The following is a 23,247-nucleotide window of genomic DNA, read 5'->3' as shown; positions in this document are numbered from 1 at the left end:
TGTATGGGCAGGCCGGCCAGCAGCCTTGGGCCTCCTGGCTGAGCCGCAAGCTGGTGGTGCTTGACCTTGGCACCCCCAGGCCCTGACCAAAAGGTACTGTCCCAGATCTCTGGTTCTGCTTTGGGGAGGTCTGTCTTTAGTCCTGGGGTCCCTAGTTGAGACTCCTGCTCTGGCCTCTGGGTCTCAAGCCAGAGTTCAACCCCAGCCTCAAGGCCTTGCCCTTGCCTTGGAGTCATGGCCCCAGTGTTCTAATGGCCTGTTAAGGTTCTGCTTGGCCTTCTGGGCCTTGGCACTCGGTCCTTGTTCCAGGGCTTTGGTTGGTCCTGGCTGTAGGGCTGTCCTAAATCTCCCCACTTCCCTACACCAAGAAAGGTCTTGGGCCTCTGAACCCCATTTCCCCAGGCCTCCCTTGCCTCCCCTCTGCTGCTTATCCCAGCATCTCGGTGGAAGGAGCACTGGCCCCTTTGCTAGCTGAGAGGCTGGAAGCCTGCCAAAACACAGAAGCAAATGGCCTTTTATAAATTATTTTTTTTTGCAATAAACCACTGTGTGCCTGCCTGGTGTCTTCCCTGCAGCGGGTGGAGGGGGAACAGGGTGGAGAGATCCCCAAGCTGGGAGTTTTCCCTGGGTGACACAGACTGAGAGCTCCATGCCCGGCCCTGGGTTTACATCCACCTCCAGCTGCGTCAGGGTGGACCCAGGAGCCTGTGTGAACCTCTGTCTTTGTCTGTCTGTCTTACCAGCACCATCTTGTATATGTGATAGTGTGAACGAGTGCTAACGGGCAGAGGAGTCCACACGGCACCATCCACTTGGCAGGACTCCTGTACCCTCTGCATATGCGCATGTGTGTGCGTACCTGGGACTGTCCCCAAGGGAGCTGGCAGCACCCCTCCCCCATCTGCTCAGCATTAACCAAGCTGACCGTTAACACAGCGTGAAAGCCTGAAACTCAGCTTCGAGGCTGCTGCCTGCTCCCACGCTCTGCGGCTCAGGCTGGGGGTTTGTGGGGGCTGTGCCCGCCCCGCCCCACCCTGGCCAGTCTCCCAGGCAACAGCTGGTTGCCGCCTGGCTGGGCTGCAGCTGTCTCTGCCTGCCTGGTCCTCGCCTGGGGAGGCCATCATGGCCCTGTTCTCAAACACCCTCTGGGGGGTGGAGGGATCAGCTTCCCAGGGCTCTGAGCCTGGAACCTTCTCCAGCTCCATCCCAGTGGTTACTGCTGCTCTTCAGCCCCTGAATCACAAGGAGGAGGTACCAGACCCAGTGCCTGGGGCTCTCTTCTGCCCTGCCCTGCTGGAACAGGGGTGCCCATCCAGGACACATCATTTGTGGAAGCTGCCTGGATTGCCCCCATGGCATCCCAGGGGGTGGCGGCTGAAAGTACATACAGGGTCAGAAGGGACTGGATATAAGGATTTGGGACTGGGGCCATCCTGGAAGACTGAGCAGCAGCTCATGGCCATGCTTCTCTTCCTACTCCAGGTCTCCTGACACACCCATTGTGCCCTCTTTCCTTCACCGTGTCCCAAATTGAACTACTCATTTTCCCCCAAAAACTGTACCTCCTCCAGGACGCCCTATCTCAGAGAAGGCACCAGGCCTAAACCCAGGGAGTCATCCCTGACCACTTCCTTTCCTTTAGGAGCCCTGTTCCCTAATGGATGGAGAGAACACTGGACTTGGAGCCAGGAAGTTCAAAGCCTGCCACTTCCAGTGTCCCAAGGCCAGTGCTCTCACTTCTTTGATTGTCACTTTCTTTGCCTATATGAATGGGGTGCTCCTGCCTTGCCTACCTCCCAGGGCTTAGGGTTTAGGATGAAATAGGTCTTGGATGAGCACATGCTTGGGGAAGGACGCCCTGAAGAGTTCACATGGGTCATGCCAAGTGTTTCGCTAAGAACAGGTGCTTGGGGCTTCCCTGGTGATGCAGTGGTTAAGAATCCACCTGCCAATGCAGGGGACACGGGTCTGAGCCCTGGTCCGGGAAGGTCCCACATGCCGCGGAGCAGCTAAGCCCATGCGCCACAACTACTGAAGCCCGTGTGCCTAGAGCCCATGCTCTGCAACAAGAGAAGCCACCGCAATGAGAAGCCCGTGCACTGCAACGGAGATCCAACACAGCCAAAAATAAATTAATTAAAATAATTAATTAAAAAAAAAAAAAACAGGTGCTTGGCCTTTGCGGCGGCCCTGAGTGTCCCCCTCCCCGCCCAAGGTCTCCTCCATCCCCTTCCCTCCCATTCCCTCGCAGGTGGCTCTACAGGCAGCTTCCAAAAGCAGCTCTTGGCTTATTCTCCCCCTGCACTCAAGAACCCCCTCTGGCTCCCTGGAGTCCCTCAAACTTTCTGACTGAGCCCCAGTCCCCACTGGGGTCACTGGCCAGTGACTGTGTTCTTCACCAGCCTAGCCCATCACAGGAGAGGCAGATCCCTCACAGCCTGCCTGGGGAAGAAAAGCGTTGGGAGGCTAGAGCAGTGTGTAAGGACAAGAGGGTGACAAATGAGAACCCCCACTTCCCACTTTCCCACTGTGAGCCCACCGCTGTGCCAGGCTCAGCCACCCACCACTCTCCCTCACCACAGTCTCGCCACATAAAGATTTGTATCCCCAATTTAATGGTAGAGAAACAGGATGTGATGGGCACAGGGTCACAAGGGTTAGGGTCTAAGGAAGGAGATGAATTGATGTCCCCACCCCAGGTTCCCGGCAGGTCCTGTATACATGGGAGACTCATCAGAGTGACAGGGGCAGCTGCCGCCTGGTAGATCCTGGGGTCCAAGAGGGGCTCAGCTGCCCACCCTGTGCCCCCTCCCTGCTAGCATCCCTGGCAGGCACGTGCTTACTGGGGTCTTTCCACATTCCTCACAGCCCATGTCAGAATGAGACAGATGCTACTAATTCCCCCGTGCAAGCTTTGCTGCTCCATCTCCCCTCCCCCAAGCCTGCTCTGGGCATCATGGCAGCATGTGGAGCCTGACCCCCTTGGTCTGCCTGGGTTCTGAGCAGCTTCCTAGCTAGTGACGCCCGCCTCAGGAGCCTTTCCGAAAAGCACTGGGTCACCTCCGGACTCTACCACTTGCTGGCTGCTTGTGTCACTCAAGGCTCTGGTGGGAGCAACAGATAGACAGCCACTCAGATGTCAGAAGCCAGAGCCAAGGGGCAAGAGGCTGCGGGAGGGGATCAGCGCCTGGGAGGGAGGGGCAAGCTGGCCACAGTGTGTGTGTGTGTTGCTGTGACTGAAGTTACCCTCTCTGAGCCTGAAACACAGGAATGACAACGTGCCTTGGGGAGTGGTTGTAAACGTTCAGTCAAAAATGGCTGTTGCATGGGGATTAGGAGGGAATGGCCCCCAGGCCTGGGTTGCCATGATCTCATGCCCTCTTCGTGGCAGCCCTTCCCAGGAAGGCATTCTTGTCCCCATTGCCCAGATGAGGACACTGAGGCTCAGGAGGAAGTGACTGGCCCAAGGTTACATGGGGGCAAATGGGAGAGTTGGTGCTTGGGACCAGGTGCCTGTCCCACTGCAAAGATCACTCCCAGAGCCCTGGTGGCCCAGCCATTCCGAGGACCAGGAGAGGCTCTGGATTTCCATGAAGAAGAGGATACCTGTTAATGGAATATCCATGCACACTGGTGGGTGGTCATTCATGACACCCAAGCACAGAGGTGCTGGGCCCAGCACTTTGCACTCCAGCGCTATGGCCTCCATCCCTGCCACCTCAGGGCCCTCACATGGGCTGTTCCTTCTGGGGGACACACCTCTTCACCCCCTCACCTGGCCAAGCCCCACCTGCCCTTTAGACCTCACTTAAACCTCATTTATTGGGTCAGCCTCCCAAGCGCCCCTTCCAAGTTGGACCCCCCCTTCATGTTGAACCCTCCTATTCAGAGGCTCTCATTGCTATAGAGAAGGATGCCCACAAGAGTCTCCTCCCCCAAAAGTGTGATCCCCAGGAAGCAAGCACTGTTTTGGTAGTTTTTTTTGTTTGTGTGTTTTTTTAATAAATTTATTTATTTATTTATTTTTGCCCACATTGGATCTTCGTTGCTGTGCGCGGGCTTTCTCTAGTTGTGGCGAGTGGGGGCTACTCTTCGTTGCGGTGCACAGGATTCCCATTGCAGTGGCTTCTCTTGGGAGCACGGGCTGTAGGCGCGCAGGCTTCAGTAGTTGTGGCACGCAGGCTCAGTAGTTGTGGCTCGCGGGCTCTAGAGCGCAGGCTCAGTAGTTGTGGTGCACAGACTTAGTTGCTCTGCGGCACGTGGGATCTTCCCGGACCAGGCCTCGAACCTATGTCCCCTGCATTGACAGGCGATTCTTAACCACTGAACCACCAGGGAAGCCCGCTTTGGTAGTTTTTAAATCAGTAGTTCTAAAATTTTAGCATGTATCGGAATTACCTGGAGGGGTTGGATTGCTGGGTCCCACCCCAGAATTTTGTATTTGGTAGGTTTGAGGTAAAGCCTGGAAATCTGCATTTCTAGCAAGTTCCCAGGGGATGCAGATGCTGCTGGGCTGGGGCCACACTTTGAGAACCACGTTTTAAAGAGGCATTCCGCGTTCATGGTTTAAATAATTGAAACAAAAACTTCAATGGCACAAAAAGTTTTCAATGAAAAACTACCCCCTTGTACCTACTCTCTCTCTCTCTCTCTCTCTCTCTCTCTCTCTCTCTCTCTCTCTCTCTCTGCTCCCCAGGGAAAACTGCCCCCATTTTCCAAGTCGTCTTGCATTGCCCCCCTTCCCCCGCCCATGTTCACGTTGCCCTTGATCCAGGTTAGCGGTTACTGTCCTTGCCCTCCCAACTCCCAGCCAGGGCAGCACCAGGCAGAAGTGAGGCAAAGTAAAGAGTTGAACAAAGGGAGGGATGGAGGAGACCCACTCTCAGGTACAGACACTCAGGTGTGCGCCGCCACTGCCCGCCCCTTCCCACACTCCGGGACCCTAACTGGGAGCCCCCCTCCCACACTGCCACCTGCTGTTGGATTTAGCCTAATCCCAGAGTATGTGTGTGAGGCAGCTGCAGCTCTCTCTGGGGGGAAAGGGCCCCCCTCCAGAGGAAATCTCCTTTTATTCTCTTGCTACCGAAATCTGACCTTCATCGGCACCTGGGCCCCAAGGCTGGGGCCTGTCCGCAAGAAGTGGCTGAGGAGATGGCGTGAAATTGCCAACAGCTGAACTCACCCTGCCTCTCCCTGCTTCCTCTCCTACCCAGTCGCAGCTCACATGCCACAGCACCAGCCCCTTCCAGGCCCCCTAGTGCCAACCTCATGTTCTTGTGCTGGTACTTGGGGCCCAGCCTGACCTGGCCCTACTGATTGCACCCGCTGACCCTGCGGCATATGGCTGTGGGCTTCTCGCAGCTCTTGAACCTCCAGACCATCCTTGTTCCCTTCAGGGCTTGGCTCAGCTATCACCTTCTCCAGGAAGCCCACCCTAATCTCACAGCACTGCCTAGGCATTCTGCCTCTATGCACAACTGGAACGACCCATTTATGGCTCTCTCTGTCTCACTCAGGGCAGGGGCCTCATGGGCTCCCCCTCTAAGTCAGGTACAGTGCAGGGCAGGCCCACAAAGGTTTGTCAAACGACTGAATGACCTGGTAAGGGCGATGATAAGGCTCCTGGTCAGGGAGGCCCTTTCCTTTAACAGCTGAGACCCCTAGGAAATCAGGTCCCAGGAGAGGAGGGTTGGCTCAAAAGGCTGAGATGGACAGACCCATACTGGACAGCACAGCTCTACAACCTTGTAAAAAGGGTAGCCCTTGGATCCTGGGGGACTGAGATTATTATAATTGCTGGGGGACCCACTGCGTGTGCTGAGGAAGGCTTCACCTCACGTAGCTGAGCTTCTGTCTCTATGGTGTGGCCCCTTCCAAGCCACCCCCTGAAGGCAGACAGGCTAGAAATAAATGATGGATAGCATGGAATTCTCTAGAGCAGCACTGCTCAGGAGAACCATCTGCAGTGATGGAAATATTCTCTATCTGTGCTGTCCAATATGGTAGACACTGGCCATGCGTGACTATTGAGCACTTGAAACGTGGCTTGTGTGACTGAGGGATTGATTATTTCATTGTAATTAATTTAAATATAAGTTTAAAGAGCTGTGTATTGACAGGACAGCTCTAGAGCCTTCACAAAGGGGCTCTAAGTGTTCTGATGGGGAATTTGCTCTGCGTTACACTGCTGAGGGGAAAATTCAAGATGAAGCAGCACACACGTGTCCCTGTGAAGCATGTACCTGCAGCTGTAGGGATGCAATCGCTTGGGAAGGGTGGGCAGGTGGTCACCATGGCTGCTTCTCGGGAGGGGAACTAGGTGGCTGGGGTCAAGGAGGGAGGAGACCTTTGTTTCTTTTGATTTTTGTACCTGATACGTGTATTATTTATCTACAAAAATGGAAATTTGAAATTTTTTTGAAAAACAAAAGAAAAGAGGGAACTCCCTGGCAGTCCTGTGGTTAGGATTCTGTGCTTTAACTGCTGTGGGCCCAGTTTCAATCTCTGGTTGGGGAACTAAGATCCTGCAAATTGCACGGCGTAGCCAAAAAAATTAATTAATTAAAAGATAAGAAAAGAAAAAATACCAGAGAAGAAAAGTATCCCCTCTGACTACACAGCAGTTTCCAAGGCTGCCTGGCCCAAACCTCAGGCTGCCCCAGAGCCAGTTTCAGAGTTTCCAGGGCCCAGCACCCTCCTACACAGCCACACTGCCCTCCTGCCACTTCACACACCAGCCCAGGCTGAACACAGGCCCACAGGACAAAGCCTGAACTGACCCCTGCCCACTCCCCAAACTCCTCGCATGCCCCTCCCCCATCGATTCTCCAGCTCCAGTGACCTTCTTTCTGTTTTTCCACCACCCCAAGTTCATGAGAACCTCAGGGCCTTTTACTTGCGGGTCTCTGCTTGGAATGCTAGTCCACTGGTGTTTCTGGCTGGCTGTCAGAACAAAGGTCATCAGGACTTCCCTGGTGGTCCAGTGGTAAAGAATCCGCCTTCCAATGCAGGGGACGCGGGTTCGATCCCTGGTCAGGGAACTAAGATCTCACATGCCACGGGGCAACTAAGCCTGCACACCACAACTACTGAGCTCTTGAGCCTCAATTGGAGAGCCTGTGTGCCACAGCTACAGAGCCCACATGCCCTGGAGCCTGCGTGCTACAGCTAGAGAAGAGAAAACCTGCATGCCACAACTAGAGAGTAGCCTGCATGCCTCAACGAAGAGCTTACACACCTCAACGAAATATTCTGCATGCCTCATCGAAAATCCTGGGTGCTGCAACTAAGACCCGACACGGCCAAAAATAAATAAATAAATAAATAAATAAATAAATAATAAACAAACTTTTTTTAAAAAGTCCAACACAAAAAGGTGATATGGGGCTTCCCTGGTGGTGCAGTGGTTGAGAATCCGCCTGCCAATGCAGGGGACACGGGTTCGAGCCCTGGTCCGGGAAGATCCCACATGCTGCAGAGCAACTAAGCCCGTGCACCACAACTACAGAGCCTGCGCTCTAGAGCCCGAGAGCCACAACTACTGAGCCCGCGTGCCGCAACTACTGAAGCTTGCGTGCCTAGAGCTCGTGCTTTGCAACAAGAGAAGCCACCACAATGAGAAGCCCGTGCACTGCAACGAAGAGTAGCCCCGCTCGCCTCAACCAGAGAAAGTCCACGTGCAGCAACAAAGACCCAACGCAGCCAAAAATAAATAAAATAAAAATAAATACTTTTAAAAGTGATATAAATTATTTTTAAAAAAAAAGAATGAAAGTCATCTCCTAGGAGTGGACTCTCCTGACCGCTCTGGCCAAAGTACCCCCCTCTGTTATTCCATATTTTAGCCTCTTGTTTGTTTTCTTCTGTAATTATCTTATTTGCTCACTCTTTACTGGCTGCCACCTCACTAGAAGGCGGGCTCTGAGAAGCCGAGGGACTGTCTCATTCACAGTTGTACCTGAATGTCGACAACGGGGCCTGGCGCATGGTAAGTGCTCCCTAAATGTTCACGGAATGAATACGTGTTGAATGAATTTCTCAGATTCAAAATTTAAATTCCAGGCTGGTGAGCTGATCTCAAAGAGGCTTCCCAGCCCCTTTAGGAGCTAAGACAGTGCCCCCCAAAATACACACATAGTCTTGGACCACAGTGATGAGCCCTACAGTGTCCGCCGAGGGATGGTCGACCCTCCTCTCACCCTCTGATGTGGGGCTGGGAACCCCAAGAGGGCTCAGGACCATCACTGCCCTTACAGCACCTAGGCTCAGGGTGTCTGCCTGTAAGCCAGCATTCTCCCACACTGTGTCAGGACAGCATGGGGCATCTAAGGAGGGCCTGCAAATCCACAATGAAAAGACACCTCAAAATACTACAGGGACTTCCCAGGTGGTCCAGCGGTTAAGACTCTGTGCTTCCACTGACCGGGTTCGATCCCTGGTCAGAGAACTAAGATCCCGGCGGCCGCGCGGTGTGGCCAAAAATTAAAAAAAAAAAAAAATGCTATGGTGAGGGTATGATGAGGTGATTGAATGACAAGGAAATCAGAGGTTAGCAAGCTTATGAAGAGACCCTGAAACTCAAGAATTATGCAAGAGATGCTCTCATTTTGCACTTATCAGACTGGCAAAAGTTAGCAAGCTAGAGAATGCCAGGTGTTGACAGGGATATGGGGGGCCCACCTGGACTGTGGGTGCAGCTATCCCAGAGCCACCTGGGAGCTTTCAGCTAATTATATAAACGAATGTTCTATGATCTAGCGATTTTTCCCTGAATATATACCACCCCCTTCCCCAAATTCTCACACAGGACCACATGGGGAAGTTTGGAGGAGGCAATCTAGAGTCCATCACTGGGAGATGGATGGACTACACGTGCAGAGGACCCAGTGGATGCACAGCCATGCGAAGGGACCTCAGAAGCCTAGTGCTGAGTGGAAAGGGTAAGAAATGTAGTGAGCTCAAAAGCATAAAGCCATTTGCACAAAAGAAATGATGACACAGAGAACACACATGTTACAAGAACACACACAAAACCATTAGCATGGCTGCCTGGGGCGCAGGTAGATAAGAGTGGGGAATGAGGCCCAAAGGGAATTGAAAAGCAAACAAAGGAATGAAGCCCAGAAATGAAGCCCAGGAGCAATGTACACCCAGGGCAGGGGTCAGTGATGCTTTCCAGAGGAGGTGACGTGGGTGACCAAGTTGAAGAAGAAACCACAGAAGAGGGCTGGAAGGCACAGTAAATCAACAAACGTTTATTGAGCACCTACTATATACCAGGTGCCTACTATATACCAGGTGCCATTCTTGATGAAGACAAGCCCCTGCCCTGAGGAGCTGGAAATCTAGAGGTGGGGACAGACATTAAATAAACACCCAGGAAAGCGTTGACTATAATTAACAGAGACTCTGAAGATCGATTGGCTGCAGCTGTGAATGTCTACCATGGGGACTGATCTTGGTCCAAGCCAGGAAAGGGCTCCATGAGGACGTGATATGTGAGTTGAGGGACGGGAGCACTTGGCCTTGTGATGACTGTGCGGAAACGCATTCCAGGCAGAGGGAACTGTCTGCACAGAGGTCTGGAGGCAGGCAGGAGTGGGGAGAATCTGAGCCACTCCAGTTCAGCCAGTGGACAGAGCACACACAGAGTGAGGGAGGACACGCTGCCGGATGAGGCCACACCACAGAGTGCCTTGCAGGCTTCGGATTTCACTCCCAGAGGAGTGAAGAGACCAGAGAGTGAGGGGCTGCTAGCGCAGATGTGGGGAGATGGGCGAGTGGACTTTTTCAGTTCCTGGTTAGAGCTGCAAACTGGGACAGCATCCCCAAAGGACACACGTGGTCTCCCAAGGTGACGCAAGTAATGAGTCCCAGAGCATCCACAGAGGGACTGTCCATTTCCCCTCCCATCCTCTGACCTGGGACCAGCACCATCCTGCACAGCCACATTGCAGGCCCCCATGGTGGCCAGACATGGAAAGAAGTGGAAATGGAAGGATGTCTTTAGAATAAGCGGGCTTGCTAACGGTGGCGGGGGGAGAGGAAGGTGGTCAAGAACTTGGAGGTTCTTGGGCAATGGCCAGGAGCTGGGTGAACAGGCTGGGTCCCTGTGAGTGTTTCAGGGGCCTGACGATGGGCTGCATGGAGGAGGGTGAGGCACACAATGGTGAAAATCTAAGTCAGGCTAATGTAACCTGCTTGACCCTGAAAAAAATCAAATGGGAGCCAGTACCACCCCAACTCCCCCGTCCTGTGACTTGCATCCCAACCACCCCTTGGGCCCTTGGCCTCCTCCTCTCCTTTCCTCACTCACCTCTTCTTTCCTCTTTGGTCTCTGCACCCTGGGAGGGGTCTCCAGAGCAGGGGACAGGGTGGAGGGGACATGCTGGGGTGATGGTGCCACCTCCTGGAGGCCACAAGAAGTGTAGCATCCCGCTTCAGCCTCGTGTTGGGTGTGACTGGGGCCTTGGGCTGTACCCATAGAGGTTTCAGGTGGGGATCCTGTGAAGAGATGTCTTTCCTTGCTGGTGATCACGTCATTCCTGGAGGACTGTTCAGTTCTGGGTGCTCCATTTTTCAGAGCGGTGCTGATATGCCCTCTCTACCCTACCCAGGGGAATCGCTGTAACCGCCCCTGCTCAAAACCCTCCCACTGCCCTCGGAACTGGGGTCCAAGCTCTTTAGCACAGCACGTAAGGATTTGACCCTGGCCTTAGGCATGGCTTGTCCCTATTAGCTTCAATCCCTACCTGTCCCCCTCCCCCAACACATGCAGCTCCATCCCTTTCTACAGGTTGTTCTCTCTTCCCTACCGGTTATCCAAACTCTACTCCTCTTTCAGGTCTCAAACTCTCCATTCCTCTCTCCACCCCCTAGACCTTCCATCACCTCCACATTAACTATGCAAAGAGAGGAGGGAAGAGTGTTTCAGTCTATGGGAACAGCATTTGCAAAGGTCTAAGGTGGCTTCAAGGAGATGGGAAGGGCCAGAGACCAGAGAAGGTGACAGAGCTGGTAGGGCTATAGCAACTGACCACACATGGCTCACGGGCAGTGGTGAGGGGCTGAGTCCCCAGCGAGCAGTGGGAGGACAAGATCTTCAGCAGCAAAGGACATGATCAGATGTGTGTTTGGAAAGGCCAACACGAGGTTGCCCAGTGGGAAAGGCACTGGAAAGTCTAGAGAGGGTGTTAGGAGAACAGGTAGGGGCTACATAGGTGATAGCTGATGGGAGCTTGGACCCCTGAGCCCCTACTTTTTGCTGGCCGGGTCCTGAGCTGGGGCTCCCAGTCATTGATTCCAGCCTCCTCCCTAATGGGACCCCGACTTACCCCAGTTGTGTTCCATACCAGCTCTGACTGCCAGCTGTGATACCCTCCTCACTTCTCATCCCTGGTGTTATGTCCCCAAACACTGCCTGCCCCCTGGAGCCAGCACCTGTGCCTTGTGGGGGCTGCGATCTCATTTAGAGGAAGACAGGATGCTTGAGCTCAAAGTTGGGAAGTCAGTAGTGAGCAACAGAGGTGGGATTTGAAGTGAGGTCTGTCTACCTTCTCCACCATACTAGGTGTCCTAGCAGTTATAGGCAGGGCTCTGTCACCTGATGGCTGTGCGACTTTGGGTGGGTCACTTTACCTTTCTCTGCTTCGGTGTCCTCTTCTATAAAATAGGGGCAATCATAGCAAACTTCCCAGCAGGATTTGTGAAGAGTATAAGGAATAAATGCCCATAAGGGGTCCAGCACAGCACCAGACACACAGTAGGTGATCAATACATGGTTGCTGTTCACGCGAATACAGTCCCAGGAACTTAACATGCTTACTGGGGAAATGTACTTCAGGGTCCCGAATCAGGGGGAGGACAAAGGGAGCTCAGGAGAGATGGGAAGGGAGGAGAAAACAGAGGGATCATCTCGAGTCGGGTCTGGAGCTAGATGGTCCTGATTTCCAAGCACAGAGCAGGTGTCAAGGGTACCAGCTCTGAAAAGGCTTGAATGACACAGTGCAGGACCACCAAAAGTTCTACAGTTAGAAAAGGCACAGCCAGTGCCCTAAACCTGGGTGGGATGATTTCTCCTCCACAGGTGATAGCACTGACACTGGAGGCCTGAGGGAGCCTAGACAGCAGAGCGCTGGCAGCAGGGAGCAAATTCTCGGGTTTCAGAAAGCCCAAGTCTAGGTAGCCCTTTTCAGGCCAAAGAACCTCCCTTATGTAATTTCCCATATCGTCGCACGGTGGCGATAGAGCACCACTGGGAAAATCATCTTTACCTGCTGTCTCTCAGCCAAAACAATAGCTAAGTACCAATGCCTGCTAGGTGCCTCTAAGAGCTCTGGGAAAATCCCTACAAATCTCTGTGAGGTAGAGTCTATTCATATCTCCAACTTACAGGTGGAAATGTGGGCTCACAGAAGTCCAGTAGGACCCATATGATCACCCGACCAGGATTTGAACTCTGGTCTGTATGTCTCCCAGTCTGCCTGCAGCAGCTGCCTGTCCTAGGATGGTAGCTCCTGGTTCTCTCTCCTGCCCCATCACTGAGCAGTGCTGCCTTTGTGGAGTAGACTGCCCTGGGAGTAGAATATTAGACAGCACAAGGAGGACTTTCACTTCAGCTTTTTCTTGTTTACCTTGTTTACCTCACTTATGTAGCTTTTGCATTGAAGGTGAGGTGATGGGACAGTTCCCACCCCTGGCATAGAGAGGAGCTGGGCTGAGGGATGAGGCAACTAACACTGAGCACCTCCTCTGTGCCAGGCACTATGCCAACATTCATTCCTACATGAATTCAGCACACAGTAATGAAGAACCCACTGTGTGCTGGTCACAGGTGACACAGTACTCCCAAACTTTTGGCACACAGCAGTAAATACTTACATATTTATTTTATACGTAAAGATATGTTTTTAAATATTTATACTGTAAATGAGCCCTCAGCTTAACAAATATTTATTGAATGAAACACCTACCTTCAGCCTTAGGTACCAGTGAGACATTCAGGTAGCAAGTTTGGAGCTGCAGGACAAATCCAAGCTAGAGACTGAGGCTCAGAAATTCTGGCATTTAGGAGATGCCAGTGACCAGACGGGATCCCTCAGGGAGTCTGGGTAAACAATCAGCAAAGACAGGAAAAAGGGGAGGCATGCCCATGATGGGGCAGCACAGAGAAGGGCTTGGGAAAGAGGTAGGAAGGGACCAGACAAGAGTGGGAGCTCCAGGAAATCTTGTCGGTTCCAGAAGGGTCAACAGAGTCAAATGCTGCAAAGTGGAGCAACAAAGATTATGAAATACCACCGGTTTTGGCCAGAGTGGGACTGCTGGTGATCTGAAGCCAGACTTAAGTGGGATGAGGAGGGAGACGAGAAGGGGAGGCCAGGGTCAGTGGAGGGGAAAAGAGACAGAGCCTGGCTGTAGAGGCGTTGAAATCTTTCCCTTAACAGGGGAAGAGACTACACGGTTTGTGGGCTGCCAGGAAGGAGCTAAAAGACAGGAAGGCTTGGAGCTCCAGGGGAGCGAAAGGAGAAAGATGCACAAAAGCGGGAGGAAGCATTAGGGCGGGACCCAAAGCCCAAGAGGAAGGCTGGTCCAGTCCTCTTTTCTATCTCTGGGCGATGGGGCAGGGCTAGTGGCAAATTCTGATAAATAGGCGTAAAAGGCAACCGCTGGCTGGAACTGGGTTATGCCAGACATTGAAAGCCTTTTCCCAGTGCGGCCCCACGCATAAGACATCCTTTTCTGAGGCTCCACGCAGGCAGAGCAGATCGCCCAGCCCACCTCCTGGCCTCTGCTGATTGGCCCGCTGGAGACACCTGACCGAGCCGGCCAATCAGAGACGCTCTCCCAGGAATGAGGCCCCACGTGTGGGGCAGAGCGGAAGATGAGCTGTTGTGGGACCCCGAGGTTGTGCGGGTGTCGTGGGTACAGCCGTTCTCAGCCCCTGCGGAGCTCAGAAGCTGAGAGCTGAGGCCCGGCCTCCCCCAACTCCGCCCGGTTCCTGCCTATCCGGCTGCTACGACCCCAAGTCCTTTTTGCTAAATCTCCTTCTCTCCTGCGAGCTACTGCGGCTAAGCCGCGGTATGTTCATCCCTGTACCACTGCCTTGACTGGTCCAAAGTGGTGATTTGGCGGAAGACAGACCCAAGTTCCAGTCATCGTGTGACCTACGACAGGTGTTTAACATTGCTGAGGCTCATCTGTAAAATGGGATTCTTAATGCCTACTGAGGTGTTTTTGTGAGGATTGTAAAGCCCAGTGCCTGTGCACCGTAAGCTCCCAAAAACATTGGTTATATTTTTTATGATTGTTGATATTCCTACCTTTCAGGAATTCACAATCCTCATTACACATGACCTTGTGTTAAGGTTATTTTTTATTCCTGTTCTCTTATTAGAATGTAAACTGCTTGTCCACGGGAATGTGCCTGTATGCCTTTTTAGTCTTCCAACTCCATTATCCCTTCACTTGGTCTGACAAGGGTAAATTTAACCTACAGAAACAGTAGCGGGACAGAGTATACAAAATCATGGAATATATAGCACGGAAAATCTCAGCAGTTAGCTGGGGATATTCATAATGCAACAGTGATGTACTGGAAAAAAACATCTTAGAAAACTGCCAAGTACCAGCTCTGTGAGCTCAGGCAGATCTTGACCTCTCTGAGCCTCGTGAGAACAATAATCATGACTGTAACAACTGCAGGACTCACCATGTGCTAGACACTATTTGAAGCTCATATTAACATTTCAACAACATCACTTGACAGAGGACACACAGGCACAGAGAGGTTCTATTACTTGCTTAAGTTCACACAGCTATTAAGCGGTAGAGCAGTGGTTCAAGCGAGGCTTCTGGGCCAGAGGCCGTACCCATAACTTCACTGTGTGCTACCTCTCAGGCACCAGCACAGGTAGCTGGCACACTAAAGACCCACTACACAGAACTATGGAGAGGGCTAGGGCTAACAGGGCGAAGTCTTCTGCATCGTAGAAGCAGGGGAACAGGGTAGACAATGAGCCTGGACTTGCAGGCAGGTCCACATCTTGCACGGTGTTCTAGGCCACAGTGAGGAGCTAGTGTCAGCACAGTGGAAGCATGTGACTAGGTGTCCCGAGGGCATTTCAGACCCCTTGTTGCCACAGACCTGGGATGCAGAAGGCAGCAAGGGCCTCTCTCTTACTGTTAGCTTCAGTCCCTGCCCAGCCTGGAGATCCAGGGCCTATCATATCCCTAAGTCACCTATCCGTCCCTCAGGGTCCCCTCCCTGGGCAGGGCTAGAGATGCCACCACCTTGAGGCCCCCTCAACTCCTCCTCTCTGGTCTCTTAATTGCCTTAGGCTCATTAATATGACTAATTAGATAGGCCTTCTGAAATCACCTGCATCCTCCCATTGGCTACTATAAAAACCCTGAGATGCCCTATTATTTAAGGCCTCTGCAAGTATCCCTGGGGCTTATTATGAACTCTAGACACATCAACTGACTCTCCAGGCAAGGGGCCCAGGATTTGCGGGAGCAGGGAAGCGCTTTTGTTGACTGTCATGCCTTAGTTGTTCATCTCATTGGTCCTGTCCTATCACTGACTCCTCTGGAAACTCCCTGGCATTCTCCTCAGGAAATGTTGCCTGTGGTCAGGGGCCCTGTGCTATGGCTTCTCCCCTGCCTCTGCCAGCCTGGGGCCCAAGGCCAACTTCACATGCACCCTCTCCAGCACTTCCCCCCTTGACCTTTCATCTGATAACTTTTTCACCCTAGAACCCTGGAGGGGATCCAATCATGAGTGGAGGGTGCCCACTGGTTAGGCCCAAGCCTGGGCTCCAGCCCCAAGGTCACTCAGCTGTCCTCAGCTTCCTTGAGCCTGCAGCCCCTCCCTTCCTATCTCTGGAGAAAACAGAGGTACTGGGTGGGACCTCTCTCAATTTCCTTCCCTTCCCACTTAAAACATAGCTGAGGCCCCTTGCCTTTCCCTACATGTCCTCTGCTCTGTGGCCTATCCATCCACCTATGACCCCATTCATACACCCTGCACCTCCTTGACCTCAGTGACTTCTCATTACTGTACGCTCAACATTCCCCTCTCAACTGGCTTCTTCCCAAAAGCATTGTACTTATTCGAGGATTTATTCATTCAATCCACAAATATTTATCAAGCGTCTACTCTGCACCAGGCCTTGTTCTGGGCGTTGGGAGCAGAGGGGTGAACAAGTCCGAACTTCCTGGTGCTTCCATTCTAGACAGTGAGAAAGATGGAGGTGTGGACCAAAAAAAAAAAAAAAAAAAAAATCAGGCAATTAAGACTTTGTAAGTTGGGGGGAGGGATATATTGCGGGTTTGGGATTGACATGTACACACTGCTATATGTAAAATAAAATGCCTCTCCATAAAAAAAAAGAAAAGACTTTGTAGTACTGGCATAAAGATAGATCTATTGATCAATGGAATAGATTGAGAATTAAAAAAGAAACCCATGCTTCTATGGTCAATTGATTTTTCGACAAGGGTGCCAAGACCATTATTCAAGAGGAAAAGATGGTCTCTTAAAAAAATGGCGCTGGAACAACTGGATATCCACATGCAAAAGAATGAAGTTGGATCCCTACCTCACACCATAGTAAATTAACTCAAAACAGACCAAAGTCCTAAATGTAAGGGCTAAAACTATAAAAGTTTAAGGAGAAAGCATAGGGATATATTTTCATGACCTGGGTTAAGCAATGATTTCTAAGATATTACCAAAAGCACAGCAACAAAAGAAAAAAATAGATAAATTGGACTTCATCAAAATTAACAGCCTTTGTATTTCAAAGGATACTATCAAGAAAGTGAAAACACAACCTACAGAATAGGAAAAAATATTTGTAAATCTTATATCCAAAAAGGACTTGTATCCAGAATACGTAAAGCATTCTTATAACTCAACAGCCAAAAAAGACATTACCCAATTTAAAAAATGTGCAAAGAGGGGACTTCCCTGGTGATCCAGTGGTTAAGAATCTGCCTTCCAGTGCAAGGGATGCGGGTTTGATCCCTGATCAGGGAACTAAGATCCCATGTGCTGTGGGGCAACTCAGCCCACGTGCCGCAACTACTGAGCACACAGGCCACAACTAGAGAGAAGCCTGTGCACCACAATGAGGAGCCCGCGCTCCGCAGTGGAGGATCCCACAAACCGCAACAAAGATCCCGCATGCCGCAACCAAGACCCAACACAGCCAAAAAAAATTTTTTAATGGGTTCTCTTTAAAAAATAATAAGAAAAGATCAAAAAATGTGCAAAGAATCTGGATAGACATGTCTTTTTTTTAAATTAATTTATATTTTTGGCTGCGGTTGGGTCTTTGTTGCTGCACACGGGCTTTCTCTAGTTGCAGCAAGCAGGGGCTACTCTTCATTGCGGTGCACATGCTTCTCGTTGTGGCGGCTTCTCTTGTTGCGGAGCTCTGACTCTAGGTGCGTGGGCTTCAGTAGTTGTGATGCGTGGGCTCAGTAGTTGTGGCGCACCAGCTTAGTTGCTCCACGGCATGTGGGATATTCCTGGACTGGGGCTCGATCCTGTGTCCCCTGCATTGGCAGGCAGATTCTTAACCACTGCACCACCAAGGAAGTCCCTGGAGAGACATGTCTTAAAAGAAGATATACAAATGGCCAATAAACACAAGAAAATGTGCTCAACATCACTAGTTGTTAGGGAAATGCACACTGACTGCTAATGGGTACAAGAGTTCTCTTTAAATTATGAAAATGCTCTGGAATTAGATCGTGGTGATGGCTGCACAACTTTGTGAGTATATTAGAAACCACTGGAGAATTCCCTGGCAGTCCAGTGGTTAGGACTCTGTCCATGAAAAAATTTGTACACAAATGTTCATAGCAACATTGTTCATAGTAGCCCCAAAGTGAAACCATCACTGATAAAAAAAAATCAACTGATAAATGAAATGTATATCCATAGAATGGAGTATTATTCAGCCATAAAAAGGAATGCAGTACTGCTCCATGCCACAACATGGATGAGTCTGGAAAACATCATGCTCAGTGAAAGAAACCAGACATAAAAGACCACATACTGTATGATTCCATGTATATGACATATCCAAAACAGGCAGATCTGTAGAGACAGAGAGTAGATGAGTGGTTGTCAGGGCCTGGGGGGTGGGAGGGAATGGGGAATGACTGACTGCTAATGGGTACAAGGTTTTTCTTTAAGTAATGCAAATGCTCTGGAATTAGATAGTGGTGATGGTTGCACAACACCTTTGTGAGTACATTAGAAACCACTGGGGAATTCCCTGGTGGTCCATTGGTTAGGACTCTGCCCTCTCACTGCTAAGGGGCTGGAGTTCACTCCCTGGTCTGGGAACTAAGATCCCACAAGTGCAAGGTATGGCCCCCCAAAAATTTTTTTTTAGTTAATTTAAAAAAAAAGAAAGAAACCACTGGATTGTACATTTAATTTTATTTTTTGGCTGCACCACATGGCTTGTGGGATCTTAGTTCCCCGACCAGGGATTGAACCTCAGCCCCCTGCGGTGGAAGCTCAGAGTCCTAACCACTGAATCGCCAGGGAATTCCCAGATGGTACACTTTAGAAGGGCGAAGTTCATGGTATGTGAATTATATCTCAATAAAAAGAGAATAAAGAAATAAGTAGGGAAAAATCAGATCATTTGAGAGAATGGTAATTGCTATAAGTTACCTCAACAGGAAGATGTAATAGAGTCACCTTGGTCCTCAAGGTGAGGGAGAAGGCAGGCGAGCCTGTCTGAAGAGGGACTCTTGAACTGATAGATGGAAAGAGCCCCGGCAGAGCTGGGAGCGGAATCTTCCAGACACAGGAACACAGGCCCTGAGGTGGAATGGTTTACACAAGACCAAGTCCCTTCTGCCTTTAAAAAAAGCCCTCCCTCCTAGCCCCTCTCCAACAGTTGCTGCCTCCTGTTCTACACAGATACATGTCTTCCAGTCATGGTTTTTGCCTAAGGTCTTCACCTGGGGGATGTGAAGACTTTCCAGATTGTTCCAAGCATAGTTGGAGTTAAGGGTACAAATTCCCAGACCTTTAACTTCCATCTGAACTCCTTGATCTGCCTGAGAAAACACCTCTCTCTAGTTCTTTCAGATGGCTTTCCACTCATGAGAGAAAAGCCACATCTCACCCAGATGAATCTCCCTGAATGGGCACCTCTGGAGAGGAAGGTGCTGGAGAGCCCTCAGAGCTTCCCAAGGACTTACTTCACCCAGTAAACTCAGGGCAAGGCTTTGGCCTTGTCTGTCAGCCCTAGAATTAGAACCCAGCAGGGGGATGGTTGTCATGGGGAGGCATATTAACATGATGGTTTTAATTGAGAAGTGGAGTCAAATCTTTTCCGATTGAAAGTCAGTCTGAGTGCTGCTTCAGCAACACGTATACTAAAATTGGAACACTACAGAGAAGATTAGCATGGCCTTTGTGCAAGGATGATATGCAAATTCATAAAGCATTCCATGTTCTTATATTAAAAAAAAAGTCAGTCAGTTGGCTGAGGGATTTGATGATGGGGCCTGGTTTTGGCATTTCAGACACATGAGAGACGTTTTCTATAAATTGATAGAGTTGAATCTACAGCCCCAAGGTTTTGATTAAGATATATTTAAAGCACACATATAGTACACCAAAAATTATATTATTTGCAATATATGACTTAAAATTAGATACCGACTTTCAAAGATGAGTGGATATATACATATTCTCTTGAAATTATTTTCTTATAAATTTATTTACTTATTTATTTTTGGCTGCGTTGGGTCTCTGTTGCTGCGTGCGGGCTTTCTCTAGTTGCAGCGAGCGGGGGCTACTCTTCGTTGCAGTGCGTGGGCTTCTCGTTGCGGTGTCTTCTCTTGTTGTGGAGCACGGGCTCTAGGCATGCGGGCTTCAATAGTTGTGGCACGTGGGCTCAGTAGTTGTGGCGCACGGGCTTAGTTGCTCTGCGGCATGTGGGATCTTCCCGGACCGGGGCACGAACCCATGTCCCCTGCATCGGCAGGCAGATTCTCAACCACTGTGCCACCAGGGAAGCCCCTCTTGAAATTCTTTAAAGGGGTACTTGATCAAAAAATTTGGAAAACTGGGCAGTCCAGTGGTTAAAACTCTGCACTTCCACTGCAGGGGGCCCAGGTTTGATCCCTGGTTGGGGAACTAAGATCACTCATGCTGCTCCGCATGGCCAAAAAAAATGGAAGACCATCCACTTTACTAAGCCCTTACCCCAGAGTCTCATTCCTGCCCTTATAGTACCTGACCTCCTTTTAGTATTTATTGAATGACTACTGGGTATAAACTCTGAGCCACCCCATCACTTGCCAGAGCAGGACCTTTTATAAGACATTGCTTCTTTATCAGCCTCTGTTTTCATCTGTAAAATAGGATAATATCCTCTTCTTGCAGGGAGAAGATGGGTGGTTGGGTGTAAAATGGTAACCCTTAGGCAGGCAGAAGGTAGAGCCACTCTTCTGGCCACAGGCTGCAGACCTCCCCCTTCCTCTGACTGCATCCCCCCAGAGCCCAGCATTCTTCAACTTGCCCTTCTTCCCCTGGGAATCAGTATGTTCAGAAATGCTCCTCTGGAGGCTAAGGGTACATCTGAAAAATCAAGTGCCCAGAGAAGGAGAGGTTTGGGGTGGGGGAGGGAAGACTGACCTGTTGGGCTGGGAAGACTGGTGGCATCTGAAGGAGGTGTCTTGTGAGTAGCTGCTCTGTGCAGGCCCTGCCTACATTCACATATTTAATCTGCACAACCACCCCATTTGTGAGGCTCAGGGAGAGGAAGGGACTTGCTGGTAATTGGCCCTAGCTGCAATTTGAACCGACATCTATCTAACTCCAGATCCTATAGGCTCTCTTACACTTTCTGAAAGTGTTGTCTGGCACAGAGACTTGTGTGTTCCCCAAACATCCCTGAATCCTTTTAGGGATGGTTTTGCACAATCATTTAGTCCACAATTTGAGCTATAATTCTTCTGTCTTTTGGAGACATAGACTTAGAGAAGAGGGGAGGGGATAGATGAAGCATTAGGAAATGTTTCCCCAGCACTTACTCTGATCCTCACAGTCCTGGGCTTGGTCACTGGAGGTCAGAGAAGCATATGCGCGCTGTCTTGTATAAGGGGCTCACCAACTGGCTGGGACCAGAAATGTAAAGCCAATAGTTACTGCAGGGGCTCATTCAGGAAAAAATGACTGCCTGTAAGGGTGGAATAAGGGGAGACTGCCAGGAGAAGGAATCTTCTAAACTGGGCCCTGAAGGATGAGTAGGAGTTTGCATGACAGGGGAAAAGGCAGAGTGACCAGCATGAGTGCAGGCTGGATGGGATGTGGCCTGTCCTGGCACAGTGAGTATACTGGACAGCCGGGGAAGGGATGAGGGCAGGAGGGCAGGGATTAGTGGCCACTACACACAGGGCTTTCAAAAAAGAATGTTTGAGAGACAGAACGGTTGAAGGTGAAAATTTGAGTCCCTGGGGTGGGGGCTAGGGCTGGGGCTACAGGGTCAGATTAGCTGACAGAAACCTGGCATTTTGGGTAGGAAGGAAACTACTGGAGGGCTGCATGGCTTCAAATGTGGCCAAACCTTCCTCGATCTTAAGTTCCTGATCCAGTTCTGGGGAAACCACTCGGTGAGAGAGAAAGAAAACAATTCTTGGACCCATCACAGGGATGGTTGTGGTGTTCACCAGATTAGTTTGGGACTAATCACCAAAGGCCTCCAAACCTGGCTGTTTCATCAGAAAGCAGATGCTGCTCCTGTCCAGTGAGGATGAAGAGCTTGCACTGGGAGTTGGGGTTGGGAGTTGACTTTAAATAGGTCACTCTTCCTGTCTGGAATATGGGGCTAACAAGAGTGCCCATCTCAGGATTAAATGAGAGAGTGTCTTACAGAGTAGCTGGCACAGAAGAGAAGCCACACTGTTATTGTAACCTAACAGTCCTAGCATATCCCAAGGCAAGGCCCTTGTGTTTCTAGAGGAGGTATCAACCTCTTCTGGACACTGCTGGCAGAGTGAGCTTTCAACTACACAAATGAGATTCTTAACCTGCTTCTTAACCTTCCATGGCTCCCTGCTGCCTTCCAGATAAAGCCTGAATTCTTTAACTTGACCAAGAAAGCCCTCCACTGTCAGGCCCTTGTGGCTTTCCCCGTCTTCATCTGAGGCCTCTTATTGCACTCATCACCTCTACTGCTCCTGCCATGCACTACCCTCTGGTCACACTGAACTGTGGTCAATTCCTCCAAAGCCCGGTATTTCTCTGGGCTCTTCTGCTGGAATCTCTAGCTCATCCCCTCCTTTCCAAACTCTTCCTGTGAGTCCTTCTGGACTCCCTCTGGATGTCACTTCTGTGGAAGACCTTCCCTGACTGTCCCTGAGGCCACCCCAGCTCCCCCAGCACCTCTGGCTTCTCTCTCAGTACTCAGCTCTCTACCTAGTTACTTCTTTTCTGCCTTTCCCACAAGGCTCTGAGGGGGAGCTCAATAATTATCTGCTGAATTAATGAATGAAAGGGGGGCAGTTGTAAGAAAAAAGAAGTACACTGGTGGAATGTCTCGACAGGTATCTCTTTCAGCAGGTTAGGAGTAACAGTGATTTACAGATGAAGAAACTGAGGCTAAGGTAATCTCACTTTGCCTGCCACTCAAATTCCTGAGCACCTGTGGGCAAGACACTGTGCTGGGCCTTCTCACAGACAGTATCTGGAAGGTGTGCTGGCTAAGAGCAAGGGATGTGAGGCTGATCACACCAGGTGACAGGACTCTGAGACCTTGCAGAAGGGCTTAATCTTTTGGACCTCATTTCTTCACAGGGCTGCTAAAGGGTTAAAGGAACTCATGTGTGTCAAGTGCCCAGCATGGTGTCCAGTACACAGCATAGACTCAGAGAGTAGTTTTTGACGCTAATCTCTGTCTTAAGGATGGGAGGCACAGTCCCAGAAAAGTTCCCTGTGCTGAGACAAGGAGGGCTGGCCACAGCCAGCCCTATCCCTTCTTCCCCCACTTCAGAAGCCAGTGTCCTTGTGAGAATATTGGGTCCTGTGGGTTCCCTCAGCCCAGATCTGGCACACATGAGGTGCTTGCCCAGTGCCTGCTGGATGGGGAGGCTCCAGTGGGGGCTGCTGTGAATGAGACCTCTGCAGCCGTATTCCACTCTAGGAGGCAGGAAGGGACACTTGAGTCATTCCAGGAAAGTCCAAGAGATTTTCTCTGGGATTCCAGTCTT

The sequence above is a fragment of the Hyperoodon ampullatus genome (assembly GCF_949752795.1).
Source record: "Hyperoodon ampullatus genome assembly, chromosome: 4".
NCBI lineage: Eukaryota > Metazoa > Chordata > Mammalia > Artiodactyla > Ziphiidae > Hyperoodon > Hyperoodon ampullatus.
Note: the sequence above shows the minus strand (reverse complement) of the source record.